Consider the following 6,279-nt stretch of genomic DNA (forward strand, 5'->3'; position numbering starts at 1 on the left):
ACCATATGATCCAGCAATCCCATTTCTACATATTTATTCCCCCCAAAATTGAAATCAGGATCTAAGTGATATTAACACTCATATGTTCATTGCAGCCCTATTCACAACAGTCAAGAGTTGGAAAAATACATCTAAATATCCATCAATAGATGAATGTATAAATAAAATGTGGTATGTACATACAATAGAATATTATTCAACTTTTTTTTTTAAATGTTTTTTTGTTTCTAGGAGAGAGAGAGAGAGAGAGTGTGAGCAGGGGAGGGTCAGAGAGAGAGGGAGACACAGACTGAAACAGGCTCCAGGCTCTGAGCTGGCAGTCAGCACAGAGCCTGACACGGGGCTTGAGCCCACAAACCGCGAGATCATGACCTAAGCGAAAGTCGGACGCTTAACCAACTAAGCCACCCAGGCGCCCCTATTCAACTTTTAAAAAAAGGAAATACTGCCATTTATTATAACATGGATGAACGTAGAGGATGTTATGCTATCTGAAGTAAGAGAGACACAAGAGAATACTGCATGATCCCACTTATAGCAGGAATCTAACATAGTCAAACTTATAGAAGTGGAGTCCAGTGGTGTTTATCAAGGCTCAGAAGAGGAAGAATTGGGAGATGTTGGGGATCTAGTTTTCATTATACAAGATAAATAAGTCCCAGAGCTCTACAGTACAACATAATGCATATTGATAACAAAAATGTATATTTGCAACTTTATTGAGGGTAGATCTTTTGCTATATATTCTTATCATATACACACACACACACACACAAACACACACACAGGAGAGGAAACTTTTAGCAGGGGTGGCTAAGTGTATGGCATTGTTTATAGTGATTATTTCACTGGTATACACTTATCTCCAAACTCATCTATATGTATACATTAAACATGTACAACTTTTTTTGTATGTCAATCATGACTCAAAAAAAAAAAAAGATACAAGCTACACATTAGTTCCCTGTAGATATATCCATACACATATCTATGCTTGTTTGTTGAATGCCAAGCTGAAAACTGTTATTGACACAGGAGGGTTAAACTTTAGTGCAGGATGCCAAGCAATTAGATAAGTGACATTAGATCATCATTTATAGTCCTGTGCACTCATGAATGATAATTTCAGCCGAAACAAGGACAAATGAATGAAAGCCAGTAGCTCATAGAAGCGCATGAATAGCATAGCACCTGCAAAAGTTAACATAAACACCAATCTAGCACAGGATTTCAATAGAATTTTGAAACAATTATTGGCTGTTTTTCTGTAGCAGCAGTCATTTCTAATAAGACAATTCCCGAGCCAAGTCAATAAACTCACAGAAAATGTTATTTTCCCATATGTGCCCTTTCAGGGAAGAAAATTACAGTAACAGCTATCTTTATCACAACAGTGTAAACATGTCCCATCAGAGAATATGCTATTTCACAGTGATTTAAACTGTTTGTGAGTATTCCATTCAAGTAACAAGCATGATTTTCTAATTCATTGTTGAGGATCTATGATTTTCCCCATTTTAATTTTCACTTGATGTTTCAAATAACTAAATATTTATACAGTTAATTTTTAAAAAATATTGAAATACTCTGTAATCCAGACAATCTGGATTAATTACATTACATTTTTAATTACATTTTTAAAAGGTTCTAAAAAGCACATTCCACTGGATTTTTTTTTCTATTTTTTAAATGCTTATTTATTTATTTTGAGAGAGGGAGGATAGAGTGTGAGTGGGTGAGGGACAGAGAGAGAGAGAGAGAAAGAGAGAATCCCAAGCAGGATCCTCACTTGTTAGCATGGAGCCTGACGTGGGGCTCTCAAAACCATAATATCATGGCCTAAGCTGAAATCAAGAGTCAGACACTTTACTAACTGAGCCACCCAGGTGCTCCTAAACTTTTTCCTATTTTAAAATAATTTTAAAACAAAGATTTTTTCTCAAATTAAAAACACAATTTTGGAGCACCTGGGTGGCTCAGTTGGTTAAGCATCCAACTTAGGTTCAGGTCATGATCTCACGGTTCATGGGTTCAAGCCCTGCATCAGGCTCTGTGCTGACAGCTCAGAGCCTGGAGCCTCCTTCGGATTCTGTGTCTCCCTCTCTCTCTCTCTCTCTTTCCCCCCTACCCCCACCACTTGTGCTCTGTCTCTCTGTCTCTTTCAAAAATAAAAATAAACATTAAAAAAAATTAAACACAATTTAGGAAACAATGCTTTTACGCACATATAAAATAGATTTTTTAAAGTTTATTTATTTATTTTGAGAGAGAGAGAGAGAGCAGGGAGGGGAAAAGAGAGAGGGAAAGAGAGAATCCCAAGCAGGCTGTATGCTATCAGTGCAGAGCCCGAGGTGGGATTGTGGTGGGGCTTGAACTCATGAACCATGAGATCATGACCTGAGCAGAAATCAAGAGTTGATGCTTAACTGACTAAGCCACCCAGGGGCCCCATAAAATGGATTTTGTAATGTGTGTCCCTTTAGTGTGGTTAGTTTAAAATAATCAGTAAAATTAACATTTAGGTAAACAAAAAATATATTATCTGTATAAAATAATTTATACAATTGGTTTATTTAGAAAATGCATTACAATTTAATTTATAAAATGTTATGGCATCGTTTTATAAAATAATATAGGCCAAACATATGTGCTTGTGTTTTCATATAAATAATGCCACTTAAGCTTCACAATTAATAGTACAAGGTATACAAATTGTGGAAATTATTTTATATAATATAGTTTGTCAGAGCTGCCTAGCAAACCATTCCAAAACAAAGTAGTTTGAAACAGGAAGATTCCTTAGAGCCCTCGAGACCACAGATCAGCTCTGTGCTTCTGCTCATCGGCTCTGGGTAATGCTGATCTCAGCTGGGTTTGCTCATGCTTCCATTTGCAAGCAGCCGGTGGGTCAGATGGGATTGGCTGGTCTAGCTTGGCCTCACATGGATGATTCAATGGCTCTGTTTCAAGTGGTCTCCCTTCTACCCATGGGATTGGCCAGGCTAGTTTTCATGGAGAGGCAGAAGTCCGGGACAGTGAGCCAAAGCACTATGTTTCAAGGCCTACTTCCAGACCTGGTGCACCATGTTCTAGTGGTCAAAATAAGTTACATGTCACTTCAGATTCGAAGTGGGAGAAGAAATCCACTTCTCTATTTTTTTAAGTTTATTTATTTTGTGAGAGAAAGAGAGAGCACATGCACGAGTAGGGGAGAGGCAGAGAGTGAGGGAGAGAGAATCCCAAGTAGGTTCCGCATGGAGCCCAGCATGGGGTTTGATTCCATGAACAGTGAGGTCACGACTTGAACCGAAATCAAGAGTCAGACACTTCACCCACTGAGCCACCAAGGCATCCCGAAACTCCACTTCTTGATGGAAGGAGCTGTAAAGTCACATTGTAAGGACCACACACAAGTGTAAGGTGAAGAATTGAGGCCACTTTTACAATCAGTTGATCACAATGTCTAAATTTCAAATAAGGAAACTGCAAGAAATGTAGAAGTTTGAAAGATGTCAGTAGTAAAAGTTTTCAACTGCAACCTGAATGTTCTGATTTTAAGTCTAAAAATATTAACATCTGTATATCTGTAAGGATTTTCAGTATGTCTTCAAAAATACATTAAATACAACCCAGTATCTATTGCCCAAATAGAATAACATATGATCCTATATTAAATTATTGTTAGTACCACAGTGTGAGATGAGATTAAAACTAAAAAACTCCATCAGAATAATTATCATATAAGTTGTTAGAAGAGTGGAAAGTTTACACAATACAGGGACTTCAATACAAACAACCCCAGCAACAGCAGTGTCCTACTGCTAGAATACAATTATAATAATTTTTACTTCATTAATCTGCACACCTAATTATTCTCACAAAATATCCTAGCAGTTTCAACCTATTTCTTATAAATATTTATCTTAAAGTAATAGTTTGTTTTTCTTTGCAACTTCATTACTCCCATGCAGTATACATTAAGTGACAAAAAAAGTGTAAAACAAATTGAATAACTCATAATTGGTTCTAATCAAGTAAAAACAAATCATATCTTAGAGTAAATCTAGCTATTTATGTAGTCAAAATCCACAAGATGTGGCAGTCTCTACTACTTGATTGGAAATTACACATTCTGTAGAAAACCCAGGTAGATTTCAACTAGAAATCTTAAGTATTAATGAGTAATCTTGGGGAGAAAGGTAAACAGTATACAGGACATAGAATTTTATTTTGCAGATGTGTGGCATTAATACACATTCTCCAGAAGGTATAAAGTTAAGTATCATGCAATAAGGTGGTTACCTATTACTAGGTAACAAAGCACTCAAATATTTACTTATTTTTTAATGTTTTTTTTTTCTTTATTTCACAGAGAGAGAGAGAGAGAGAGAGAGTGCGCATGAGCAGGGGAGAGTCAGAGAGAGAGGGAGCTATAGAATCCAAAAGAGGCTCCAGGCTCTGAGCTAGTTGTCAGCACAGAGCCTGACGCAGGGCTCGAACCCAGGAACTGTGAGATCATGACCTGAGCTGAAGTCGGACGCTCAACCGACTGAGCCACCCAGGTGCCCGAAATATTTTCTTATTTAAAACAGCTATCTATTTGGATTGCAATACGTGGTTTGGGAATTTAGGCTAAACTCAACAGGGATGTTCTGCTGAAGAGTGGGATCTCATAGTTTGTGGTTAGCTATGGCTCATCTATCGGTATCTTTCAGGCAACTCTCAGATATATATATGAAACTCAGCTGGAAGTTCTGAACTAACTCAACTCTGGCCCGTGTTGTCTTTCTTCCTCTCATCCCGTTTGGAATTATTCACATGAAAGGCAGGGGAGCAAAATTATAATAATATGTAGAACGGCATGTGTGTGGTCTTACAAAGCCTGGGTTTGGAGCCGGACCCTTAATTACTAGCTCAATGTACTAGCCAAAGGAAGTCACAAAGCCAGTCCAGATAAAGAGGGTAGAAAAATAGAGCCCACCTGAGAAGAGTTGCAGGCACACTACAGAACACACTGATAAAGACAGAGGAATGTTTGTGACCAGTTTTCCAAACAATCTTCTATAAAACAAGAGTTTGCATTTTTGGATTCTCATAATAGAGGATGGTGAGATGGGGGTATAAAGGCCCCCATAAGTTTATAGAGGCCAGTGATGCTTCTAAACACCTTACAATATACAGGACAGTCCCTAACAACAAATAATTATCCAATCCAAAATGTCAATAGTGCAGAGGTTGAGAAACCCTGATATAAGGAGCATGATGTCAAATTAATCAATTCTGGATGGATAACAGATTCTATAAGACAACCTAAGAATACATTATTTTAATTAATTCATTTTTGATACTCATAGATTTGAATAGCACACACTAACTTTGTTTTCATTGATTTAATTGTTCTGCCACTACAATTCAGACCTGTTTTCATTTCTTACAAGTTCCTTTCTGGATTTTCTTATAGGCAGGCATATTTTGATTAATTGATAATAAATTTATTTTGCTTCTGTCTTCCTTTTCTCAAAATTATAATAAAAGAAAAGATTCTAGGTTCCTATTTAATCTTTGAAATTAAAATAGGCCTTAATAATACTCATAATATTTTATTAATCTGCTCTTGTCCAATTTATTCCAATTGATTCTAGATAATCAACTTTGACATTCTAAATAATAAGTTTAAACATAAACAAGTTTATATGTAGTTATTTTAAAATGTATTTTTCCTTAAGATAAGTTGTATGCCAGATTATAAGTTAAAGCATAAAAATATTTTTATGATGCTTGAAAAACACTGTCAATTTGATTTCCATTGAGTTAAACACCTCACTTCCACCAATGTGTGTATATATAGTTTATTCCAAAATTTACAGCATTGCATATTATCATATTTTTAATTTTCTCTCTCCTGCAATGCAAAAATCTATCATGTGGTTGCCTAATTTGCAAGTCTCTAACCATTAGTATATTTGAATATTTTTTCTTATATTTCTTTATATCTAAGGGACTTTGGCAAATTACTTAACCTTGATGAGCCCATCAAATATAGATAAAAAGAATACATACTTCAGAGTAAGTCAGAAAGTAGATGTATGTTACTTAGCCCAGTGCCTGAAAAATAGTGTTCAATAAATGTTGACTATTACTATTTAAGTTAATAATGTTTTAAAATGATTTTCTCTTGTGTATTTTTTCCTTGGTCTTTACCCATTTTTTTATAAAGGGCCTAATGTTCTTTTATCAATCTGTAGGAATATTTCAGTACATCTAAGGTATTAACTCATT

Source organism: Hyaena hyaena, unplaced genomic scaffold (assembly GCF_003009895.1).
Source record: "Hyaena hyaena isolate Hyena2069 unplaced genomic scaffold, ASM300989v1 scaffold_625, whole genome shotgun sequence".
Lineage (NCBI taxonomy): Eukaryota > Metazoa > Chordata > Mammalia > Carnivora > Hyaenidae > Hyaena > Hyaena hyaena.